The sequence below is a fragment of the Nipponia nippon genome, unplaced genomic scaffold (genome assembly GCF_047370975.1).
Source record: "Nipponia nippon isolate SJK-2023a ecotype South Korea unplaced genomic scaffold, ASM4737097v1 scaffold_9, whole genome shotgun sequence".
In the NCBI taxonomy this organism is placed as follows: domain Eukaryota; kingdom Metazoa; phylum Chordata; class Aves; order Pelecaniformes; family Threskiornithidae; genus Nipponia; species Nipponia nippon.
In genome coordinates this window covers 10,929,868-10,956,644 of record NW_028262413.1, presented here as the reverse complement: position 1 = coordinate 10,956,644, position 26,777 = coordinate 10,929,868, and the positions used below count along the sequence as shown (strand labels likewise).

The 26,777-nt window shown below is 43.1% G+C and overlaps 1 protein-coding gene across 16 annotated transcripts in view; it reads left to right on the top strand.

Moving 5' to 3' along the window:
• The window catches only part of FOXP1 (forkhead box P1), a 392,835-nt gene that overhangs the window by 80,352 nt on the left and 285,706 nt on the right, over positions 1 to 26,777 (top strand). For 2 of the 16 annotated variants that reach the window (XM_087743169.1, XM_087743180.1), the window contains 2 exons: positions 5,196 to 5,299; positions 5,805 to 6,025. The exons of 13 other annotated variants lie outside the window; for them this stretch is intronic. The gene's annotated coding sequence lies outside the window, so the exon portion shown is untranslated. The remainder of the gene's footprint in view (positions 1 to 5,195; positions 5,300 to 5,804; positions 6,026 to 26,777) is intronic. One more of the 16 variants, XM_087743176.1, reaches the window with a different exon arrangement.

Genomic DNA, 26,777 nt, shown 5'->3' with positions numbered 1-26,777 from the left:
GTTGCACAGCAGCTGAGCATGCTTTTTTTCTTTCTCTATTTTTTTTGAAAAAGGAATGAAGCCTTGATTCGTGGACAAGCAGTTTAGTGCTGCTGTCATAGGTCGGCGGTTTGTTGTGTGGTTAGCTTGGTTCTCAGACCTGTGTGTTGAAAGGTAATGGGGTTCATCTCGGAGAGAGCTTTTTCTCGGCAGGATGTCTAACTATGTGTTGCCTCTGTTTTCTCACATGCTAGTCTTACAGAATTTAGTCATGGTAGAATATTTGATGAATAGCCTTTGATAAAAGGCTTTTTTCTTTTTTCTTCTTTTCTTTTGATTTTGGTCACTGTTGTAATACTGTGAAATGCTGATGGAAAGCCAAGTGAAAATGATTGCTAAACGCTAATGTGATGGGCAATACATTAACCTGTAGGAGCGTCACGTCGCTTGTGCCGCTGGTGGAATTTCGTATGTGCCGAGAAGCATGGTGCCGAGAAGGATGCTGCTGCCGGCCATGGGGGGTTTGGGCGAGTTTGCCGGTACCTGGCCAGGCAGCGTGCGGGTGGACCCTTTCCCTTCGCTTCCCAGCCCTGGTCCTAGCACGGGAGGGAGCCTCTTGATGCTCTGCTCCTCCAGCGAGTGTCTATGGAAATCCTGCCTGGCTTGGATGCTGTCTCTCCCTCCAGCCAGGCTGTACAGGCGCTAGCTCTAGCAGGAGTTTTTAAGCTATTGGATTTGGAGTTGCTGCATTGTTCATCTGATTAAATTGTATTTAATTAGCTTTGTGTTTTGTCCTTTTGTTTCAGTGCAAAGATTATGGAGGGTGGAAGAAAAGATAAAAATTGCCTAAATGAAGCTTCATCATTTAAAACACATATAAAAACTCCATGAGATGCCTTTTATTCCTCAGTCCTTTATCTTCCCTCACAAGCTTTCCCAGAATGAGTAGTGCATGTTGAGGTTTATCTTTGCTTTTATGTGCAGTAGCCACATGCTTAACATCGAGCACGTTTGAGTTGCATTTCACAGGGCTTTCGCAATCCCTTTATAAAGGGACTGATCTGCTAACATCACCCTCTTTAGATCTAGCAGGCAGGATGTTCCTCCATACAATGAAGTGCTCACAGTCTCTCTTGCCAGACCAGTAAGTGAATGATTTCAAGCCTGGTGGGCAATACTTGTGTCCATGCGTAACACAGACAGACCACAGTAGTAGGCAGCTGCATGTAATTTTGAACTCCACTCATTGAACTGTAATAAAACAATATAAGCACTGCTTGGGGGAAAGATTGGATGCAGTTATCCTTACACAGGGCTCGGGCATATGAAAGCAGCGCTGGCTGACAAGAGGATTTTGAGATTTGATTTTGATTGAATTGCAGAATTGAACAGGCCAGGAATGTCAGTGGAAGGCTAAATGCCTGTAGTGCCATAAAGTTTTATTCATGTGAGGCTTTCCAATATAAAGTAGATGGATTATTGGAGAAGGTGTCAAGGGACATGAAATAGAAGTGCCCAAAACATAAAATGTGGGTATAAGGATAAAATTACTTCTTGCTTAGTACATAATTAGCTCACAAAAACGTTTTGGGTAGTTGTTTGTTTATTGTTCAACCTTTTTAAAGCCAATTCATTACACAATATAAAATAATAGTCTTCAGTTTTTACTTCAGATATCTCTGTGGCTGGAATTCATATTGCTTTTAAGAACAGGTTTTAAAAAATGAGTACTGTCTTAATTTTTTTTTTTTAATTAGAAAAGAAGCAGTCTCATTTAAAAAAAGGGGGAGGAAAAGTCCACAGGATAGAAAGGAAAAGGAAAAAAAAAAAAGGAAAAGTCCACAGGATATGAACACTCAGCAGACACTGAAAACTATTATGCTCAAAAACAAGAGTGGGATGTGTATTCACATACCACAACACACTGACTTATTTCATAGCTCAGTAATGCATACGTAATTAGAGTCAAATTTGCATAGGACAGCTGATATCCAAATTTGTATGGCATTAGAGACAGCTTCACTCATTTGCAGTGAACTATGAACAGTAAATAAAGTTGCACAGAAGACTGGATGGGGGTTAACAGAAGCATGCTGCATTTTTGTGCCCGAATTCTTTATCCGTTTACAGATCTCTGTCTCAGTTAACGTTTTCCCTAAACATACTCTAAATCACATATATTATGACTGCAGGAAAATAATCATAGCTTTATGCTACATCCATTCACTTAGAATTATAAAATAAACAGTAAAATGGCCTTCTTATTACAAGCCCTCTTTTCTGTTTTAAATTGCATTTTTTGGAAAAGGGCTTGTTCTGTTAATCTGGCTTTAACCAAGAACACGAATACCTTTCTATATGTGTATTTTATAGGGAGGTACTGTGTGGTGTGTACAAAACTGTCAAATGGGGATCTCAAATTACCATAAAATATAAACTTATGAAATTGTATTTAAAGGTCTATGTAAAGAACAGCATATAAATATATTTTCTGAACTAGTTGCCTGTGAGCTGCATGTTCTTCCATTTCAGTCCCTCCTGATTGAGCTCACATGTACGTTTAGGTAGTATTTATATGGAATTGTCTTTTTTTTTTTTTTAAAGTCCAAAGGAAACATCCAAATGGTTGTAACCATGTGGATTTTAATTATTGTTTTTGAAATCTTCTGTTGAGAGTCTGGATTTGTAAATTCTTCAGGAAAGAAATGTCACATTCAGTGTTGGTGGTAACTCTCCAGGGATTTGTTAAACTTTGATTTACCACATGTTCTATGTATCATTCCTTCACAGTATTTTGGGTTATTTTGTTATTATTTAGGTTTGCCAAAAGTAAATGTGCTGAGGATTTGCCTAATTGAATAGCAGTTTATTTCTGATGAGTTTCTTTGAAGGAAAAGGATAAAAAAGCTCCCTTCTCCCCCACCCCCAATTCATACCGGCTATAGTCCTTGAATTATGTGTGGTAGAGATGCTGTAGTCAATAGAGCGACTTTTCTTTTCTTCCTCCCCCTCCCTCTTCCCCTCTAGCTTAATTTTTTTTTTTTTCAGTAGGGTTTCACAGCAGACTGTAATGCAAGGAGTTGGTTTCAGGGGGGCCATGTGTGGGTATCGTGGGATCCCAGCTGTGAGGATGGGATGAGGATGCTGGGGCCTTTTTGGGGCTGATGCAGAAGTTGGGAAAGCACTGCTGCCTCCCCATCCCTGTCCCCCATCCTGAAATAACGCCCTTATCCAGCTCTCAGTCCTTAGTTAAAAGTAACTCTGAGCAAACTGGTGTTTCTTCAGAAGGAGGAATGAGTCGCGTGGCCTTGCGAGTTGGGGTTTTTTACTCGTGGGCTTTCGGGTTTATTTTACCTAAATGGCAGCTTCTTCACCAGCAGGCGCAGACGGTCGTGGTGGCTTGGCCCCTGAGGATGGGGCTGCCCGGGGCTCACGCCACCCCATGCAGCAAAGCCAAAATATTTAGTCACCCAGCAGCACAGAACCAAGAACTTTGAACCCAAGATACTAAACCAGCTTTTTTGAATTTTTCAAATTATCTCCTGAGTTTTAGTTGTTTCCTAATATTTAAGATGGAAATGGGCTTTCTTTCTCTTCTGTTCACTTTTTGCGTTTTATTGACTGTAGTAATTATCTCCTGCTTAATGTTCAGGCAGTTGTAAGTTACTTAGACCTGCAGGTTAAATAGGCAGGACAAAATGGGTGAGTTTTAGGTGGTTTTAAAACATTACTTTTATTTAAATTTTGTAATGTTTAATTTAAAAATCTTTTAAAAATACAATTTAAAATGGTAATACTGAAACCTTTGACAAATGTATTATGTTTTAAAAGACGAAATACAAAATAAAATGTCAACAGAAAAATGTATTTGATTTGTTAAAGAAAATCAGCCCAAAGAGCTAACTTTTGGTTAACTCTTTCAGTTATGTTAGAGTATGTGAAAAGTCATAAGCTTTGACCTCTTCTGTAGGTGAAGAGTTTGGTTTCGGTTTTCACTGGGATGAGGCAGAACAGTTAGTTTCAGTAATTCCTTTGGTGATTCCGTAGAAAGTGAGAAATTAGTATGGAGCTGAAAAGAGGAAACCTTGTTCTCCTTTTCCAATCTAGGAATAAAGTAAAGGTGCGAGAGGGTGAGATCTGGTACTGCTGAGATCCTAATTTATTCAGTTTTCTTGCAACAGATCATGTTCCGTAAATGTTTTACATGCATAAATGGATAAACTTATTATGTATCCAGCGTATTTAAGTAACTTTAATTTTCATTTTGTTGCAGTTCTACTTTTCAGCCAAATGAAGATCAATATAAATAACAAAATTGCTAACTAATAAAAATACTCATTGTTTCTAACTTAGTCATAACCTAAAACTTAGGGATACAAACGAATGTGAAAATAACCGATTCTCTTGTTTAGCAGGAGGAAAAGTTAAGCTTAATGAAAAGGTCATATTTTATTAAGTTGCTAACCAATTAGAAGCAATCTTTCTTTAAGGAAATAAATATAAAAGTAAAATGTAAAACAAGATTAAAATCAATGATTTAAACCATGTTTCCTGCTTTCTGATATAAACCATGATTAAAATCAGTGATAAAAATCGTTTTGATTTAAATCAAGCTCATGCTTGGGGTGGATTAGCTTGTGGTCACCAACGTCATCTCTCTGAAGATAAAGGCAGCGAGTCCAAAGTGCCTCCTTGGTCACTCAGCGTCAGCTGTGTACAAGAGATCCATGCTCAATTAAATGGTCAGGACTCTCGTTATCACCCCTGGCAGCCCTCGGCTCCTTTCTGATGGGGTCTGTCTGAGTTTGAGGGCTTGCAGCAGGTAAGGTGGAGCCAAGTCCCCTTCTGGGGTGGCTTTAGCTCATCAGTTATGGATATGCGGGAGCTCAGACCTCTTCCCCCTGTGCATCACGTACCACTCCCGTGCAGGCAGCATCAGTGCTGCTTTCTGGCTTCCCTGCTTGCTCCTGGAGGAGTTTTCTTGCCGTTCCCAGTTGTGCTCAACTTTCCCTGGCGGCTTGGCTCTCCCAGTGTCCCTCAAGCCTGTTTGAGGACCTGGCACAGGCACTGATCTGCGTTAGCTCCCAAAAAGTATTTTTGGCAAATCAGTTCTCCCAGGTAAAGAGCAAATATTAATTAAGGCTTCTGTTATCCTTTCCTCCAAAGTTCCTATGCCAAGGCTGTCCCTCTTGCAATGAGCTCTTTTTTTTGCACAGGAACCATGGTCACGCTCTCATTCAGACTGTGGTGAAGCCCTGCCCTTCCCACCAGCTTTATTGCCGGCTCTTTCTGGTTCCCTTCTAGGCATCCTGCAGGAGAGGTGAGAAAAGAGTGAGCTTGGCTACACAAAATCCTCAGGCAGAGCAAAATGGGCACTTTTTCTGGCCAGAACTCTTTGGCACAGGGGCAGTGGTGGGGATTGGTAGAGCCCTGCTTTGGTGGCTGGTGGAGAGGAGCTCATCTCGTAACAGCGTAGATCACATCTTCCCTTGACAGGGTCTGAATGTTAAAGAAACCCAACATAAACCTCGATATGCTTTGGGTCAGAGATGTCAAGTAGAGCAGATTACATTCAAGTTGGACATAAATTATTTAAAATGCCCATAAAGATGGGTCAACGGTCCTTGCATTGGTAGGAGTCAGTTTAAGCTTGTATGCTGTAATTGTTTCCATATGATGGCCTTCTTGAACACACAGAGTGGAAATCCTTTGCAATGTGCAGAAGTTGAGAGAAACACGTGGAATTTATTGTAATAATGTTTCTAGTTGGAAGTTCTCAAAATAATTAGCTTGATTTAGCTCTCTCATTTCTGCCTGTATTCCAGATTACATCCAAGCCTTTTATGGAGCATAAATAGTTCCTTCGAGTAGTGTTGGCAGCCAAACACTCATGCTGTAAGAATAAGGCAGACAGAGACCTTCCACCAGCGCTGGATGAAGTCAGCTCTCCTTCAGGAGGCAGATGTTTTGGCAGAAGAATGTGCCATGTGTTTCTCGAGTCAACCATCGTAAATTTGCAAGCAGTTGGTTCTTAAACAGAAAGATGGTTTGTTTTTTTTTTTCTTCTCTTTAGGGATAACTAGTAGTGGACTGATCCTATTAGTTAATGGTATTTAGACCATATGACTTATTAAGCTGCACAATTATGAGTGAATGAAGTTAACGTATTTTAACACAGTCAGGTTTCCTCAGCAGGTTTTCCCAGGCTTAATCCATGCTAATTTATTCTTCTTACATTCTGACTGTAGTGACTATCTTGAGACAAATCAGATGAATGGGGTCAGACTTTTAGCTGGTATAAGCTGACACAGTTCCTTAGTTCTCCTGCAGTTGGTGGAGCTGTGCTGATTTATGCCAGTCGGGAGTCGAGGCTGGGGTGTCTGCCACTTAGCTTAACCTAGTACTAGCTGGTAACTAAGTTGGAAAAAATCAAATATGTTTGTACTTGTAATATGCTGCAACAGGAAAGCATCCAGGGAGATAATAAAAAATGGGATAAGGAGGCCCAGGCCTGTGTGGGACAGAAGCTGTATGGACTGTAGGATGCAGCGATGTAGGACTGAGTCCCAAGGAAATGTAACTTATAGAGCTGTGATTTGTAACTGGAAATCATGACCACTGGAAGTATTAGTGCATCCACTAAGGTATCCACAGCTGATATTTCAGATTTGCTCTGAAATATTTAAGATTTCTTTGCATTAAGAATGAATGCTGCTTGATGTTTTCCTATATGTATGAATAGGTGTGTAAAATAAATGCATAACCCAAACGCAAAATATAGGCCGATGGAGCAGATCATAAGACGGCACGAGAGAGCAATCTCACATAATTAGGGTGTGAACCCGTGTGATCTGTGTTTTGGGATGCATCCCCTTGGGGAAGAAGATGCCCGGTTGCGTTGTGATGTGGGATTCCTGTTCTTTAGGCAGGTGGTGTTGCCAGCTTGGCTGTGTCTGAAAATCACCTTCCAGTGGTGCCTGTTGGGCTCTCAGAGCCTGGAGACTCTTCTGACTTTCTGGCTTGGCTGATATCTATTGATTTGTTCTCGAACGTATTGGTTCTTTCTTTGCAAATGGCTTTGTGTGGTTTGGTCTTAGCAAGGAGCTACTGCTAACTGTTGAGATGTTCTTATTGTGATATCCACTGTCCCCTGGGGTTTTGGGGTTTTTTCTTAGGTGTTTGTTTTTTTGGGTTTTTTTTGTTGGTTGGTTGATATAAAGTTTGAAATGAAGCTGGGCAGTGTTCTGGAGACTGTTCTGAGTTTTCAGCTCCGGTGAGATGTGAAATAAGTCAGCCTCATCAGACCAATAACTTTATTGTGGTTGCTTTGGGAGGCAGGCCACTAGCTAATTCCTGTGCACTGTGAAGGATGGCGTGGGGGTGTGTGGGTAGTAAGTGATTTTGGCATTTGCTCTTTGCTTTTGAAGTGAGCCCACTTCGGTTCCGAGTTCAGAAATAATACACCTAAGCATAAATAACCACACTAAAACCAGAGATCATTTGAAAAAAAAATAAGGCGGCAAACCACACCAGGTAAACTTTGTAAAAGGCACTGGAGAAGTTTTAGTGCTGCTCTTTCATATTCAAGATTTTATCTTGAAGAGTTATCTTTAGAAAAATAAACGTTCTCTTGGAATTGGCAATACAAAACCTGCGGTACTGGCTGCAGTATGCTTATTTCTCCAGAGAGACTGTAGAGAAGAGGGTGATGATCGTCTGAGCAGCTGGAGACCCCCACAGCGCATGCAGGTCTGATGCCGGTTCATTTGCTGAAACAGACTGAAAACTGCAGCAGAGGAAAGCCCTGTCTGGAATAAGATTTCTTTTTTAAAAAATAAAGAAATAAAAAAAAAAAAAAATCAAACTTCCCCTTTGTGATTTATGATCCCTTTAACAATGCCACTTTCTCAAAGCCATGCATCATACACAAACAATGGGCCACATAGAAAAGCGTGCTCCCCAGAGTATTACCAAGCATGTAATTTTGTCTTTAAATTCTTTGGAGTGAATTGTAAGAACATGACTTCATAGGAACCTTTGAGACATTACGGCTTTTAATAATGCTTTGCTGCTACATGTAATACTTCATTTTTACTTTTATTAATTAAATTGCTCCTTGTGTGCGTGTGCAGCGGGGAGGGGATCCCGTGCATCCCAGCACGCCCAGGCGGGCTGCGGCTGCCAAGGTCTTTTCTTCCCTCCTGAAGGCGAGGGGCCTGTGCTTTGCTTTGGTCTGATGGAGGTTCGTGAGGGTTTTTCCCCCAGTTTTTGGCTCCTGGACAAGCGTACCCCTGCAGACTACCCTGTCCCTCCATCCTTCGGTGCCCGTGGGTGCTGGTTGGCGTGCCCACGAGGGGGTGCGCATGAGAGGCAGCTCCTCTTCTTCTCCATCGTCAGCTCGTTCGAAATACTGTGGGGTGTGCAACGTTCCCAGCCCTTGCAGGGCTCATGTGCACAGACCGAGTTAGTTGCTGCCTGCGCTCTCCCGCCCGGGATTGCTATCGTCTCGCATCTTTGATCTTTCCAAATTTATATATATTTTTCTAAGTTTTCAGGAAAATTGAGGTCAAACTTATTTCATCCTATAATCCCTTCACTGCCTCCCCCCCCGTACGCTTTATTTTTTTTAGCAGACACATCTTGCATTATGTAAAACATAGGTGAGGAAACATCTTTGGTAAATCTGAGTTGCCTTTCTGTCTGCAGTAGCAGGGTTTGGATCTGGCTGCTTATCTCATAAAGGGTGGAAGCTGCACTTTTTACAGCTTTTTGTAGCACAGTTTGTGGGCTTGCCCATAATAATACAATTACGAAGGTTAACAGGAAAAAACTGGGTCCAGGAGTGATTCCAGGCAGCTGGCAATGCCGACGAATTGGAAGCGCACCACCAATGAAAACTGCAGTGAAAAGCAAATTAAACCTCATATCTGCCATCTCACTCGCTTTTCTCTGCTTTCCTGTTTGGACTTGAAAGGTGATTGGAGCCAAGGCAGTGACAGTTGACGGAAGTGCTGCAAGGAGAGAGTATTTATTTACAGTGAATCGTGGTGATGCTTGTTCAGGATGCGGTTTCACGCAGGATGTTCTGTCCCCACCCCCGGTTTGATCATTTCTCCAAAAAAAAAAAAAAAAGGCAAAAAAAAAAAAAAGCTCCTTGATTGTTTGAGGCCACAGCTAATGCTTGGAGAAATGTTGTGCAGCATGCCTGTACTTGGAGCGTGCGGTAATGTGCTGTCGGAGGAAGTTCCTGTATTGGGCACAGAGGCAGCTCGGGACTAACTCCTGCCCAGATGTGTTCAAACACAGGCTGGCCTTATGCATTTAAACGGGGAAGTGGGCTGGGATGGGTCCCTGTGCTGTGAGTGGTGGCTAACGCTGGCCACCCGCTTCCTTGCCAGCAGTACTACCCTGCCAGCTGATATTGCTGTAAATTTATTTTTTTGGGGAAGGAGGAGAAAGCAGTAGTCATTCTCCCCCCTTAAGTCTTGATATATCAAATAAATGTTAATGTAGAATTCAGTTTGCAGAAAGTTCCTGGGTTTGGGATATGTTTAGCATTTGGATGGGGTGTTTCCCTCCACTCTTTTTCTGCCATAATCAAGACTCTAACCCCCTAGCAGGTGAAATAACACTTCAGAAGATCTCTGTCTTGGGTGGGTAAATTCCTCATCGGTAAATAACAAACACTGTGCTGGTCCAAGGACACCAAGGGCTGGGTTTGTCTGAAATCCTCTTGCCATCCCAGCACGGGAGGAGATGCCCACAATGCCTGGCCCTGTGATACCCGGCTTGCCGGGAGCAGGTGTGTTGGGTTGGGTTGGGTGCTAACCGCGGCTCATCCCAGGCTGTGCCGAACTGGCTAACGAAGCTGCTGGAGGGCTTTATGGCTCTTGTGCCTCTCGCTCCCCTATCAGCCCAGCCACCGATTGGTTTCGTACAGTTCCTGACAGGCAGGCAGAGATAGTAACTTCTGTTACTACCAGACGGGGCCAGTGATTAGATAGGGAGAGTTTCTCTATCTCATTTTTTTCCAGATAGAGTATAGGGCTTAGGGACGTGCTCTAGCGTATACATTTTCCTTCACGGGCACTGAGCGGGGAAGCTATTGGAAACTTGAGGGATTGGGGGGAGGAGTGAATATGGGTTTTTTATTTATTTACTTTGACATTTTCTTTTAAACTATTTTTAAGAAGTACATTTTTACCAGTTTTTCTGTCTGGAAGAAGGAATCTAATGTTGGTTTTTTTTTTCCCACTCACAGCTTTTAATTACATCATTGCCATCATCAGGCCTTTTCTACAACTCCCACATTGTTCAGCAGACACAGTGAAATGTTTTTAGGAACCTATAAAAGCCAGTAATTTGCATCCAGAGGCCATGGTTGTAGTCGGCATTCAGGCAAGCGAAGCAACTGCCTGGATAACTTTATGGCCAGTACATGTGCTGCATTGTGTAGTACGCTGCTGTGCTGCAGCCGGAGAGGAGCGAGAGCGTGGCTGCTGCATGCCTGTGCCTCCCGCACAGATTGCGTTGCGTGTACCATTTAATTAAGTAATGAAGTTGTTAGGGCTCGTAGCCGGGAATCAAGCTCCCGAAAGGTCCCTTGTGCCAGGGAGCTGAGCCGGAGCCAGCTGCCCGCTGCGTGCCACTGAGCCTGCCTCCTTCCCCGGCTGCGTGCTGGCTTTTCTCAGCCTTCTCCCTGGCTTTTGCATGCTGGGGGCATGATTTATGCCTCTTTTCCATGTTGGCCTCCCTTTAGTTATCATGTGGTGTTTGGAGTTGAACCTCAAGATAAGTTGCGTTGTTCTTGGCGCAAGGTGCAGCCTCGCAGGGTCATGTGAAATGGTTTGTGCTGTGGGTGACGACTGACTTGGCTTGGGGCATCGAGGGCTCCTGTGTGTCCACAGCTTTCAGAAGCCATCAGTTTTTGAGGCTAACAAGGGCCTCATGTTGCAGAAATATGTTGAGGTTTAGGATGAGATTTTCAAAATTGCCAAAGAGACATTTTTCATATCTGTTTGAATTTGGGCAGTCAAAACATCTTAAGTAGCTCTGAAAATGTCACTGTGGAAGATCCTACTCATGGCTGGTCTAGTTGAATAAAAAAGGCTAAGATGTTCCAGAAAGGAGAAAACATTCTCTCTTTTTAAAGGTGATAGGATGGCTGTGGTTTGGTATTTGTTGTGTAAAAATTGTAAGTAATTTCTTAGCAAGAAAGAAAGAGCTGCCTGTTGTCAGTGGGCTGTGAAGCCATGAGATACAGAACATCAGAGCATTCAGGGGCCAGGGGAGAGCTCTTTAAAAAGTAGCTAAAAACACAGAAATATTCACCGCAAAAAGACATTTTAAGTGAATTGGGTCTGATTTTGGGGGGGGTGTGTGTGTGTGTGCTACTAGGTCTCACCAGGCTGAATTAAACTTGGACTTCCCATCCATGTGGGATTTGCATGCATTTTTATTTTAATGCCCCATGTGAGTATCTTTCAGGCTGCCAGTCTTTTCAGTCAGGAGCACAACATTGTTTTTTCGTTATTGCTTTGTACGCTTGTGCTTCCCAACCACCATATATTCTGCCCATTTGAAAGCGTAAAGCACCGCTCTGCTCCTTGAGTGGGAAATAACCGTAAGGATGGCGTGGGGTGTGCGGGATGCCTCTGCCCCCCGTGCGGGCCTTCTATTCCCAAGATTTCCCAGATTCATCTATTTCTGCTCCTTAAGTTATATCAACATTAACAAAGAAATAAAGCCAGGTCCTTACTTTTAGTACAGACACCATGAACAGACTATTCAGTGTGTGCTCGGCTCCCAGCAGGCACGTTTCTGCCAGACAGAGGACTTTTTGATTCCTTGTTTTCTTCTTCCATCTGAATAGGCTCTGGCTGGGGGTGAGATGGCTGTTGTCAGACAAGGGGGACCGAATACCCGGCGGGTTCGGGCTCTTCAGCACTCACTGATACTCGCGTGACCTGGGGAAGAGAAGATGGTTCAGTGAGGGTGGGGGGAAATGTTTGTCTCTGGGAGGGCTGACCCATCCCTCCGACAGGCACCCAGAACTTAAGTGGATGCGGTGCCGTGGGCATGTCCGCCCCACAGGGCTGCCGGGGGAAGATGCTTCCTTGGGAGGAAGGGAGATGGGAGAGACGGTATTCCTTCTGGCTTCAGAAAGCTGTCTGGGAGTCAGAAATGTGCAGGGCTTGTATGTAACCCAGCCACATCGTGCCGAAACACGCTCCCTGAAACGGGGCCGGGGTGAGCCGCAGTGACTGACAGTGCCTTCTCCTGCCCAGAGCCTGAATCAAACTGCTTTTCATGGCCTCAAGTGTTTGCCGAAGTGGTTCCCAGCCAAGACAGGAAACTATTTGACTTAGGGTGCTAGAGAGCTCCTCTCATGGTATTTACAGATAAAAGGGGAGGAGTTGAAAACCTTAGTCCATGTTCAGCCCAATCTGATAACCTCCAGGGATTTTACTAGTTCAAAGAAATTTTGGATAGCAAACTTGCGTGCTTAACTGGAGCTGAAGCCCCAACCCTTTGAGGCATCCAATCCTTAGTAAAACCTTAAAATAACAAATGCCGCTTGTAACTTTCAATGTTTTAAAACCACTAGGCCATTCTAAAAGTTAATACTTAGGTAAGAATATGTCCCTGACCTTTAAAATTCAGTGTCTCTCCTGAGCATTGATGGCACAGAAACCGATTTTTTCCAACAAACTTCCGTCTGTGAGGGACTAAAAATAAGAAAGGTGAATTATATTCAGTAACTGGATGGGTAGAATGTGTTTTATAGGATTAGATTAGCGAAGCAATAGTAAAATGACTGTTTTCTAAGGTACTTTACTAGGTTATCAGATAGCTTAATGCTGTGTCCTCGTTGGCTGGAGATCACCAAGACCTCTCTGCAAGCAATGGTTGTGTTGTAGATGGAAACGTCTAAAGTGTGCAAGAAAAGGAGACCCTGTGCAGCTCCTCTGCCCTGGGATTAAGTATGTCCTGGCAGCTCTCCTGGTGTTGGGTTGGGGCTGCTCCTTGGCCAACTTTTGCCTGCTGAGCAGAGCGATCTCCCACCCTTTCAAATCAGATGGAAACTCTTCCATGCCCTGCTCCTTTCTGCTTCCTCCTAGCTCTTACCTTTCTCCTTTTCCCTGGATTTTTATTTCATCACCACAGGCTGTTAGAGACCTTGGGCAAGGTACGGGCTCTGTTGGAGGCAGTAAAGAGGGTCTAGTAGGACCGTGAGTGCATTGCCAGGTTTCCAGCTTTTTTTTCTGGAGACTCTGCTCCTTTCTTTGCAAGCCTAGAGCTACCTTCCGCTTCAAACAGACAGATTCACTTGCTGATTAAAAAGCATTGTTAATTTAGAAGGAAGGCCACATTCTTTCTCAACACCATCATTAATTAAAGACTAGGAAATTGCCAATTCACCCAACATTCGTATCCTTACCAACCTATGCTCACATAATTTATTGCCCAAATATCTTAATGCCCAAGTACATGCTGAGGCCCGTACACAAAACCTTAACTCCAATCTCATGTATTTTTCCTATGCATAATTAAGATGATTGCCTCTTAAAACCTCGAGTATTTTTGGTAAAACACCTTTGTTTTTCTGAGGTTGGCTTTCTAGATTGTGCCCAAACATGGGCACTGACTGTGGCCGCAGCTTTATGAAACTATGTATAATCCTATGTGTACGGGTATGAATCATAACCCCCAGATGAAAATAGCTGCTGCAGAGCCCTGTCTCTGGGAGGAGCTAAAAAACCCAAGATGCCCAACAGCCCTTTAAGTCTCACAATTATGAACTGTTGCAGGTTGAACACAATAAGAAGAGAGTTTTATGTGGGTAAGGGTAATGTAACTATGCAAAACCCACGTACAGCTTAGACACATCATTCATGAGTTACACCATGGCTCCTAACTCATGGCAACGACGAGTGTCTGGCAATCCCCACCATCTGGTGAACTCTGATGTGTATTTGAACAGCACAGTGTGTTAGTGTGCCTATATACAAGACATATTCACACACAACATATAGTGGCAGGGGAAAGAGAGAGAAATTATGTTTCAGCTGTGAATGACTTATATTTACTCAAGCAGCAAAGAAATAGCTGATAGCTCACGAGTGATCAAAGCTCGTGGTGAGTTATAGAGGTCTTTCCTTACCAGTGAGGAAGATATAGCACATTTCAACCTGCTGTATATCCTTTTAGTCCAACACACACATTTTAATGCTTATTTTTATTTTGGTTTTGAGGCCTTTCTACTTTGCCCAGCAAGTGATTTTTTTTTTTATTATTGTGTTTTTTTGCAGCCTTTTCTGCCTCTTCTCTGTCTGCTGCTGATGCCAGAGACAGAGCAGATTGGGAAGCCTTTGAACACATTACTGGTTGAACTCGAATGAGATTTTTGTATTGCTTGGTTGCAAGCTCCTGTGATGAGCATAAGGAATCTAGTTTTGATTGACATGATGTACTCTTAAAGCAAAAGTGATCTATCAGCATTCAGGCACCCACAACTTGTTTTTTTCTTTCATGACAGAGAATAGTTATGTTGCAGTTGTGCTACAGCCATGAAGGTTGAATTGCAGTTTCCCTTTGAATCCTCTGATGGAGGAGGTAGAGAAGAGTGAGTCAAAATGGGGCCATTTTCGGTCACTCCTAACAAGCCAGGCTTGAGGATCTTCTCAGTTTCTGTTGCTCTGACTGTTGTGTGTTCAGCCAGATCTTCCTCTGGTACACCAGCATTCTCATTCCAGTACAGAATACTTGTACAGATGACACAACCTTTTTATCTTCAGCTTCGGTCGCTTTAAAATGAATTTTTACAGTTAACACACCCGTGATCTTATACCACAAAGAGAACTGGTTTGGAGAAAAGATATGATATATCCTGAGACGGAGTCTGAATGTGAGACATCCTCTCTCCTCCTTGTGCTCATTGCTAAATGCGAAACCTCTTCGAAATAAGTTGCTCTCCAAATGAGTTATTATTTGGCCTATGGCCTGTATAGAAGACATGTGAGCATCCTCTGGGAGGAAATAAAATTTTATAAATTAACCTTTGAACTTGGGAGAGTTGGACTGTGTTTTTTATTTGGCTGTTTTGTAGGGCACTGGGCAGGTTATTTGGCCTGCCTTTTCCAGGTCTGGGAAATGGGTACAGTGTTCCTTGCCCCCACCACTGCCTTGTAAGCATGTTGCCTTCTGTCTGGGGGCCTGAGACATCAGTGTGTAAAGAGCCATCAGAATAAAACTATTTGTTACTAGTGATTGTATTACTATTTGTAAACATTTGAATCTGCACATAACCTTTGAGGGAGAGAGGAGAGATTCAAACAAGGATTAAAGCAGTTTAAGAAAAAAAGCTTCAGCATTTTGTGAAGTTGAGAGTCATACATTGCTGAGGGATGGTGCTGAGCATCCTTATAACTTGCCTGTGCCACCTTTTTCCAACTAGCAAAGCCTTCTGAATAGGTTATTCCTGGATAAATGTTGTAGCTCCCACGTCAAGTTTATATGGTTTGTAATGGCTGTTCAAGGGACATTTAGGAATTAGCTGGTGAGAAGTCGGAAAGGCTCCTTCTCCCCAAGGTGGGCTTTCCTCATCTGTGGTCGTTGTGACAGGTCCGTTTGGGGGAGCCTGTCGTTCCGCTTCCCGTGCCCTGCCTGGCGAGGAGGATAACCGAGAGAACCGGCTGGCCTCAGTCACGAGTTCTATAGCTTCTCAAGTACAGAAGTAGTACTTTGGACGAATTTTAGATTTTTTAAAAATTTTCCTGGAAATGTAGGTATGTGGGGTACGGACCATATATGCCAGGCTTTAAAGCTCAAAATGAATGATTAGATAATTTGTAATTAATGTAGCAAGTGTGAAAATAAACATCCGAAGATGGTAATTTTCAGGCAGTGCTTTTGAGACCTTCAGTTTTACATTTTCCATTTATTTGGGCAGACTTTGCTAATTGTGATAGGAGAAAAAAAAAGTTTAATTTTCAGAGGCAGCGAATGCCTCTCTGCTGGGCACGTCCTTGGTTATCCAAGTCTCCTTTGAATCCTTCTGAACATGTGAATTCAGTATTCCCCTCTTTGTCATCCTGCTCCTGCATTTTTTCTTCCCAGGTTCCACTCCTGGCACACTGCAGCTTCCCATTTCTATTTCAGTGTTTCAGGCACTGCTCAGAAACAGATGGATGGCTAGATTTCAACCCCACCTCCCAACTTCCACATACAGTCCACATCTCGCACTGCATTCATGAGCACATACAAGCAACAGGGCGCTTGGTGTTTGCTTTTTAATAAGTTCATCCCCAAATCGGAGCTTCCCCATTTAGGGCAGGTGCTCTACCGCGAGCAATTGCCCCCCTCCCCACCCCCAAAAAAGGCATAAAAGGGATATTAATGTGTTTGAAGCAGAGGAGGGTGGGGCACACATGCTTTTCGGAAACGTGCTGTTTCCCAATGCCTATTTTGATGACTTTTAGCAGATTTTGTTTGCAGGTATGCCTGGTACTGTGTGATCGCCTGGGGAGCGATGCGATACGATGAACAAAACCTCAGCTCTACATTTGCTTTTCCTCCTTTGCTCTGCGTCGCCCGGGTTTTGATGTCTTGCTTCTCAGAAGGCTTGACGGTAGTAATAACGGAAACAGCAAAAAAATGTCAGCTTGACTACTGTCTGCGTGTCGGCACTAGTCCAGGGAGTTTCAAAGGGATGTTTTATTGATTCTGTAATTGCACAGTAGAATGGACAAACTGAACTGTACCTCAGGGCAAGGAAAGCCCCTGTCTGAACGGCATCTGTTGGATGTATGCGCTGCTGTAATTTGGGCAGGGAGTGCTCGCTGGGCGGTTTGAACCCGGGGACTGAAATCTTGGCTTAACCCTTTCATTGTAGGCGATGGAAACTCTGGTTTTGCCTTCTGATTGCAGCCTGGGAGAAAGATCTGCTTTGGGGGTCCCTTTCAGTACTGAAGCAACTCTTACGGGCTTTGCTGGGATTTACGCCAGCATCACTTTTAAAGGGAAATTTGGCCCGTGATCTTTTCCTTGGCATTATCCCTCCAAGTATTCCCCTCCTCTGAGATCCTGAGCCCTTAGTATTATAACTTGCAGCATTGCCTCACTTGCAATATCCACATCTTAACTGAAAAACTGGTCTTAATCTCTTATGAAATAAGCCTGTGTTATAATGCTCGTGCCTGGGAGCTGGTAACTTCCTCTAGCACGAGCTGATTACTTTCCAAAACTGAAGGAGTGGACTGAGCTGTTTTGCTAAAACAATTGCAAATTAAATTTGTAAACTTTTGCTGTTGCCATATTTTTTCACTGGCATGCTGTCTGTGTGCTGTGTCTTTAATTTGGTGAGAACACAAATCAATTAGGCTAACCTACGGTAATTCAAAAACTGTGGGGGAAAAAAATAAAACACACTGTCTTGACTTGATACGTGGGTGCCCAGGGTTTCCGTCCCAATTATTCTTTCTTATTTCTTTTAGCCAGCTAGAGCTGGGTATCCTGCAAAGAACAGTGCTTCGTCCCCAGGGCAGAGCTCACAAAAAACAAGGGGTAGAAAGGCAGCGTGGGAGGAAACACTGTCCAGCCTCCCTCCCTCGGAAGGACTGTAAGTTTGGCTTCTAGGTTTCACAGTTTCAGGATTAAAGGAAGAAAGAGCTGGAGTAAAGCAGAGCCAGGGACGGGGATGTGCCAGGGATGGGGATGTGCTGGGATGGGAGGGTGGCAGTGTGCCCAGGAGCACCCAGCTGGAGCTGATGCTCTACCGGCTTCCAGGGGATGCCAGCAGCTTGGGAACCAAACCCTGATCTTGGAGTTTCCACTGCTCTTAATTATGGCCATGGCTAGGTCATTGTCTTCCCAAAGTTGAATAGGCAGATGGGTCTGAGTTTAGAGGGTGAGGTACTTCTTATTTTTGGAAGTTGTGCAAACCTTTAATGTGTCGTTTTGAAATCTTGTTTTTAAATGTAACGCTCTTTCAAAGCAACTTTCTGGGAAAAACATGCAGTGCAGTTCTGTCCTGTACTGGATTGTAGTAGGTTTTACAAGAAAGTGCTTTATTAAATGAAAGAAGACGTGCACTTAACTTTATGATATTTTTTGTTGACGCTGCTGAACTACTTTATCTGGAGCCTTGCATGTCGTAAAAACATTCATAGACAAAAATAGGCACTTAATTAATATTAAGGATGTGGAACACTCTGCCAGTTCCACAAAATGAAAAGCTAAGCCCATCTTCAGTAATGTGGATTGCAAAAATTAACTGTGGAAGATCCTGCATCTCGGATCTGTTCAGTTCCCTTCTGGTGGTTCAGAGGAGTGTAAATTGTATACTAGCAGCAACAGCTGTACTTTGGGGCTTTTGCCAGAGGAAGAACAGCTTTATTCTGCATTGGGAAGAGAATGCCAGAGATTTGTTGTTTGGTAGGGGAGGGGAGCACTGCCCAGTGCAGCTGATACGGTGGTCTCAATACATAATTAATCACAGGTACACTTTGTTCAAGTTTAAAACTCAGTCCTGGGAAAGGAGCAGTGAGATCTCCATTTGTCGTATTTGGTGGTACAAATTTTAATCGGTAGGTGAAAGATAGCTTATCTTTCTCTAATTTTATATTAAATTCACAGCGAAGGTATCAAAAGTCTCTAAGATCAGTAGTGCTGAGATTTAGTCTGGACCTGCCGTGGTGTAAGGCAAGGGGCCGGCAAGCACAGGTAGCATCGCTGCAAGGCTTCTACACCAGCCTCCTAATTTGGAGGCAGGTTTAATAAGAGCCGAATGGAAATTAAAATATCAGACTGGGAACTAATAGTTTAACATGTGGCTGAGTCTTTATCACCTTCCTCCCCCAACTCTGACTTTTGTTAGATTGCTCATAATTTCAGTCTCAGTGATCTGACTCTCTGTTGTCTTTTTTTTATAAGAATGGTGAGGTGAGTGTGACTGAAAATACAGAATATGCACTAATATTTCCTGTGCCACATCAGATCACCAAAATGACTAAAGAACATCCTGAACGCTAAAATTCTCAGCACATATTTTCTGTCAACACTGACGCTGAAGTGGAATTGCCCCAGCCAATCAGACATGGGAAAAACACTGACTTACTAACCCAGAAAAAGCTGTATTTCCCAATTTTTGCAGCATCTCTGCTCTGGTTGGCAAGAAAAGGTGGCCAGAGTGGGGATCCACGGTAGCACAGTGCTTGGAAATAGCAAAGGCGCTCCGGGCACGTTGATGAGCATGTTAGGAGAACCGATGCAGAGTCCTAAGGGTAGCAGCCATGGGAAGCAGGCATTTTGCCAAAGCTCTGCTGAATATCTCTCTGCTTTGCTGATAGAAATCGTTCATGCTTTTTGGCAATGACTGTTGCAATAGTATCTGTAGCTGGTTTTGTGATGCCCTGAGTCCATTGATGACTGCTTGCAAAAAAAATAAAAAATATAGAAGGCTTGTGGAGCTCACCAAGTAATTGCTTGCTGGGTACTTAACAGCTGCACAGTAATCTTTTTGAGAGCATCCTAGTCCTGCCTTCAGGAAGATCTTTGATGCAGATGTAGTACTCTGGAGTTGTTAACTGTGGGCTCCCGACAGCCTGTGACACTTCTGAAAGCTGTGCTTGGATGCCCAGGAGGGCCGTGGCAGAGAGCAGCCCGTGGTGGCAGGCGAGCTGCTGCTGTGCTGCCCAGGGCAGGCGCTGGCCCGAGGGAGCGAGCCAAGAAAGGCTGTGTGGCGTGCGGTAAGAGGGCATCCTGAGCTGAAGTGCGCAAGAGTCCAGCAGAAAGGAGACCTTGTGCAGTTCCCCAGTTTTCAGATCTCCTGTTTTCCCTTCTTTATTCCCTTCTCCCTCAGGACCAGCACTGCCAGGCAGCTGGCTGTGTGTGCCTTGGTGCAAGGGGGGGTTTGGGTGCTCTGAGCCGTCCTTCCCCTGAAACCAAAGGTGACCTTAGAGCGCATCTCCATGCAGTCGCCTTAGCATCCTCATCACAAGGCATGAGCATCTCCCTTATTGCACTGGGAACACTGACGATCAGGTAGATTGCCAGGCAGCTGGAAAGGTGCCAGCTGCCTTTGTGGGCAGCATCACCAGAAGCAGCAGAAAGGAATCGGTTCTGGGCCAGGCACCGAGGGTGGTGCTGGACCCGGCCTGTAGGACATCCACAGGTGTTAGCATCTCTCGATGCACGGACTTCAGGTAGCTGTTTGAGCTTGCTGCTTTTTTGGTTTGCCCCTCTTCTTTTTTTTTTCTCTCCCCGCCCCCCCCCCCCCCCCAACCCACATTAATTTAATTATATTTGTTCCTGGAAATTTCTGTCGAGGATTTGACTGTAAGAGCTGGACGTCTGGAAGATTAATTTGTCCTTCTGGACTGCGGATGGACCGTTAGTATTTTATACTCGTCGACAGTGGTTGTAAGGAGTGAGGAAGGATGCAGTAAAATACAGCGATGCTGACAATGTAGAAACAGTGCATCTTCTTGCTGTTTGGTATTTTGATAGAAACCTTTTATCACTTTAAAAACTGGCTGTGTATCAATACGATATGTTAAAAACAGAAGTAAGAAACTGCAGGCTTTTAATTTGTGCCATTTGAACCCTCTTACCTTGGATGAATGCGGCGTGTAAATTATAGTTCCCATGAGGTAGAAATCAGTCAAATGCTACTTAACCTTTACTCTGCCATGTTTCGTGTTCCATGTGTGCTTAGGAGAATATGTGCATACGCTTTCATTTTGCTACCATGCAAAATCATCCTTAAGGTTCCTGTAACAACATAAAATGTCTTTAAATTTGGATTTAAGGTGAGCAAAACTGCTGTCGTCTTAGAGATCTTACGGCTGAAGTGGTTTCAGAAATTTTGTTTACCCTTCAGAGGTGAGGAGCTGGAAGAGGTTATTTTTCATTCAGCACAGCCGCAGCGATTGCCGCCGTTGATGGTGTACCTGGCGGATAAGTTAATATCATGGTTTCTATTAGAACTCCTTTATTTGCATGGTTATGCTTGTGCTGCTTATGTTTGTGCTGGGTGTTCATCTCTTAGATTGATATTTTCCAAAGTTGGTCTCCTGCAAAATATGTTTGGTTTTTTTCTTAGTTGCTTCAGGAAAAAAAAATCAGCTATTTGAGTTGTTTAATATAGAAAGCAACTTCTCTCCATGATAATTTCCTAGTAAAAGAATCGGAAATTTGTCAACTTTGATGCTTGACATGCAAAATACCTGACCCAGAACCCACTGTATTTCCTAGAAAAAGTTTTCTTTTGACTTACTTACGTGTTTGGATCAGGTTTATGGTTCTCAATGAAGCTTGTGCCTAAGACTGCACTTACATAATTTACAAAATTATATTATTGAAAGTCTGAAAAATGTACCTTGGCACTATTTAGAGACACTTAACTCTTCTACTTTCGGAAGAACAAGTTTTTCATCATAAAAAGCAGAAAAGAAATTCAAGATGTTTTCCCAGTGAACATTTTCATTTGAAAAAAAAAACACAAAAACCCACCAGCGAAAGAAGATGATTGGGGAAATGAGAAATAATTTTCTCAAAACAGCAGACTTCAGAGTCTGTACAATATTTGCATTCTGTTAATTCAAGGGTTCCTGCAAAAAAAAAAAAAAGTTATCTCTTCATTGGTGAGCTGTAGTGATTACAGTGGAAACAGCTGTACTGCTGTGCTGGGAACCCGGCGCATCGCAGACTGCCTCTAGCCAAACAGTAGCTGCAGCAAGAGACGGGTGTTAAACTCTCACCCCCGACACCCCTCATTCTGCTCGCCTACCTACAGTGGAGACTTCAAACTCTGAGTATTTAAAAGTAATATTTTTAACAGATGTGTGTGTGTTTGGTGGTTTTTGTTTTTTTTTTTTTTTAAAGAGGGAAAAAGGAAATTAAATTCTCTCTAACATTACATGGTTGGAAATGCACAAGTTCGCGTGGTTTGTAATGCTTAAGTCGGCTGCACTGGATATCTTATGTATATAATTAAATATATTTGATACCGTACAGAAATATTATTAAATTTCACACTTAACAGGGACAAACAAATTAAGAAATTTATTACATATGTTCAGTGTGGTAAAATAAGAGCTCATGGAGGAAGTTTTTGCTTTAAACAAGCTTAGTTTTAATCATAATGATTCATGTATACAGAATCAAATCCCATGTGTTTATTTTAATTCCCTTTTTGCTCATTCATAAGGCAGAATTCCTGCTGATGTCCATGGCTGGAAATCTGCAGGTGTTCACCTGAGTAGAAAATGAGTAAAAATGGAGGAAAGACCATGAGAATTGGCTTTTTTTTAAATTATTGTTTAAGTGCTTTGAATAAATAAAAAATACTTTAAACCACCTAGAAGCAGGGAGTGAGAACAGTGTACTGGGTTGCATTTCTCCTCCACAGCCTTTGTGTGCTTTGGAGAGTTTTTGCAAACAGTCCGGCTGGTGTATTTTATCCCTAATATGGAGTGAGAGGGTTGATCAAACTGCACGCTCCTTCAGGCCAGAAACTTTTCGTTGTGGCCAAAAAAAAGAAAAAAAGGGAGGAGAAGAAAGTAGGGGAAGAAGGAAGGTACTCAGAAAGCCTGGAGTATACTCGTATAACCCTCGGGGAACGGTGCTGAGATGAGTATTCTTATTTGTAGAGCTGAGGGAAAAAAAAAAAGTGAAAATTAAATATAAGTAGTTCAGAACCACTTTGATTTAAAGAGGTTTAACTAAATGTGAGCTCCATGTAAAAAAACAAAATAAAAATGTTTGTAAAGTGTGTGTTTTTAGGGGTTGTGTTAGAAGCAAAAGCCTAGCTGACTCCATGCGGTCGTCAGATGTGTAAATAATGAAACTACAAAGCATTACTTTCACTTGTGGACAGTCCCTAATTTTCCCCCAACCTCTCCAAAAGCCTAAACAAGAATAGAAAGAGGTTTCAAATGTGAAGAAATGAAACTTGGTATTTACTGATGCTTCAAATATGAAAACAGACAGCAATACGGAGAAGTAGCTGGCTCTGGGGAACGGTGCGGGACAGTCGCCCCTTTCTAGGGCAGCAGCTCAGCCGACCCCCTTTTAGCAGCGAGGATAAGCCACTGCCATCACCAGCCAGGTGGGTACCCCCACAGCTCAGTCCAAGTCCTGTTCTGCACAGACTGCCACAGCCCAGGGAGCGTCAGATGATGCTGTCATCAGTGATCTTCATAAAGGACTCAGTAGTTATGGGAAATCCTTAATCGTGGGGGAAAAGGCAGCAGCTGATCGAGGGATGGATACCCACAAGGTGACATGAGCATCAGGGCACCTGGAGATCCAGTCTGGGACTGTCAGTCTGTGTCTTTCTGCACTGCTAATAACATTTGCAAATGAAAAAATCACAAAAAACTTTACAGTGAACCACTCACAGGCACTGGTAACAGTAGGGACTGCTGAGCTTGTGGCGATGGGCTCCTTGAGGGGGTACTGTACTGGGAGAAAGCTGGTCTTAAAAATGCGGTGGACTGGGAGCCAAGTGCTCCAGGTTCCCCACAAAACTGAGTTTAAAAGTTTGTTGAAGGTTTTTAAGAACCTTTCGTTGGGGATGGTGTAAGAGTATAAAGTATTTTTGGATGAAGAACTGTCAGTGGATTTTTTTGAAGAAGCTATACAAGGAAAAATATTCTTTATTTTTTTTATTTTTTTTATTTGTCACGTGTCTGAAAATAACCCTGCAGCGGAATGACTACACTAAGCACAGATCAGTGATGAAGCGAACAACTTTACTCATATTATTTTTCTCCTGTAAACGTTTTGTTCCACGTTGTTTGTTGGAGCACCATTTCAGCTGAGGTTGTTTGTATGTACAGACGGGATAGTGGCACAGCTGGGAAATCATTTGACCTTCTCATCTGTGTAATCACCAACAGGGATATTGGTATGACCTGGCTTTAGGTGGTTTAGTAACATAGATGAGGCTGGTAACATGAGCTCACTGTATTTTTCAAATATGCTTATTTTCTCTAGCAGTTTCCTAAGTATTACGCATAAGCCAGCTATGCAGCTGGACTGGAAATGCCTTCTGGAGCTTTGCAGTTGACTGTGGATTTTGTACGTTAGAAAGCTGGGAGACTGTATTCTGAATAACGCACTCCCTACGAAGGAATAAGTATGCTCTAACTTTTGAAGAGCCTTTCAATGGCTCAAAGACAAAGGTTATGGTGACAAAATTAAAAGTTCTGTGGCCAGGACAGTACCCCTTGGCAGAGGTATGTAGCCACGTATGTACAGTAAATGCAACGATCTTTGAGCATCTTGGTTATTTTGGGAAAATGTTCAGACAATACATCAGTCTAGTTTTGAAACAGCTTCAAACATTTTACCACTGAAACCTCTAAAGCAAATGTTACAGAACATGCAGCTTGTCTGTTTATCTTCTCTAAGACTATGTGAAGTCATATGTGAAAAGTGATAAGAATCACAGTATCTCCTTTGGTTGTTCAACATGAGAAGCTGATGAAGAGACAGTCATCTAGAAGATATTCTTCAGAATAGCTGCAGAACAGATAGATTTGCTAGTCTGTCTCTGTAGAGAAATGAAGGTGGGATTGTAACCCAGGTAGGTAGGTCTTTCTCTTAAACCTGGCCTAGCAAAATTGAAGGCTTTGATTCACCTTAGCCATCAAACCCATGTTTTGAGCATTCCTGGAGTTTGGTCGCTACCCTGTACTGATGTCCGCGCTGCTGTTTCTTTTTCACAGTTGCTGTCCCAGGGCTCGGGCGGGTTGTGTTCCTCACCGTGTGCCTGGCAGCGATGGGTGGGAAAGCTCACCGGTCCTGAGAGCGTTCCTGCTGGTGCTCCTCCACCCTGGCAGCTCACCAGGCATGTGAAATCAAACATGCATAAAGAAAATTTACCAAAAGATAAAAGTTGATTCCTACTCCGTACATGGTTCCCAAGGCAGACTAAAGCCCCTGTACCAGTAAAGTGGTTCTTATGGATGAAGTGGGTTCTGCACAAACCCCATGGCAGAGCCTGGCAACAGGAGACCAATACGTTCTTCTCACTCACTGCAGTTCCACCAGGGAAGAGATCATCATCTCCTCTTCTGGAGAGCTACAAGAATCCAGTGAATTCAAGTGGAAAAAGATGCCTCTGTTTTTTTTGGTTTTGCTACCCCTTATACAGTCATAAAGCATCTTTTGTATATGAACTCCCTTCACTCCTCCTGTGAAGGTACAAACACTAAGGATATGGATAAGATTGAAGTGGAAAAGAAGAGCGTGTAAATCATTCTTCATAACAGAAATACAGAAAACAAATGTTCTCGAGTGCTTGAGTGTGAACTAAACTGAGGACAGAATTTAGGCATAAAGCTGTACTCTCCTTCCCGAGGCAGGAGAGCCTCAGGGAACGGGGTTTCTCCATCCCGGGAGGTGCCTTGAGAAGCTCCGTGGTCCCGCGAGCTTTGCAGAGCCCCGTCTGTGTGTGGAGCAAAGACCTTTCATTGTTCCAGGGACCCAAGGCCAGGCCTGAGCCTGGCATTCAAATTCCCTTTGCCTGATGTAACGAGAAGTGGCTTATTCCCCTTATTATGTGTTTTAAATAATAATTTGAAATAGGCTATTCATTACTGGGCTTACTTTTTTTGACACTTTTAGAGAGGTGGCATATAAAATATTTTAATATCAACAACAGTGTTGCTTTTAAAATAATTATAATTATTATTTGTTATTATTATGCTAAATAAAACATTTGAACCAAGTTCAAATTTACTTCTGGGCTACACAGCCCATATTCATGCTCTTGGAGCAGTTGAAACTCTCCTATGCATGAGTATGATGGATTGACGGGCAGTTGTACGGAACAGCGTTATGGAGGGGTGACTGTCAGCCGCCGGCTGCAGGCGCTGTGGGAGCTGATACAGTTTTGTGTAATGTAGTGGTGGGGAAGAAGCATTCGCAGGACGTCAGGTCTCTGCTTGGCTGCTCCCTTTCCTGGCAGGGACAAAAGGAGAGCGATGGAGCTGAGGTTCTCCAAGGAGACCCTTAAATCACAGGGTAACGTGAGGGGCAGAATGTACACAGGCAGCGGGGAAAGAGTATAACCAAGCGGGTGCAGTGAGACAGATAACCCTTGCAGGAGCACCTGGGTGACTGTGATCCTTTTCCATGTGGTTTAACCAGTGCTATGGTGCACTAAAGCCAATGGGAAGTGCTCGCATGGAGATTTTTCTTTTTTTTTTTTTTCTGTTTTTTTTTTTTTTTTCCTGGAACTATTTCCCTGGTGTTTATGATCTGACAGCAGTAATGAGTCACGGTACCGAAGTCGCGGCCAGGAAAGGAAAAAAAATTGTATATACTGAATGCTGAATGTCGTGGACGGATGCTGTATATGGCAACACAAAAAAAAGCGCTGTATGGTTAATGGTGTGAAATTTGGCTCTGTACCTGCATTCGCAGAACATACATGCTTTTAAAAATCTTAACAAGTCAGATGATCTATTATTATTTCATTTGTAGGAGTAAGGGGGGGGGGGGGGAGATTTTCTTGGTCTTATCCACATGTGTTGAAATTTGTAGTAACCTCCAAAATGATGGGTTGGGGAAAGACGAATGTTTTTCAGTTTCTGAAGTTCTTAAGTATTGCCTTAGACCTATGATTTACAAGTAGAGATGTCTTTACTTTTTGTTGGCATGGCTGTGAATGTGGTCACTGGGTTTTGTTTTTTTTTTTTTTTCCTCCTCCAATTCTTTGCCTTGTTGACAACCAGCTGGCAAAAGTGGATTCAAAATTGGAACAAATACTCCCAGGTGTTACAAGC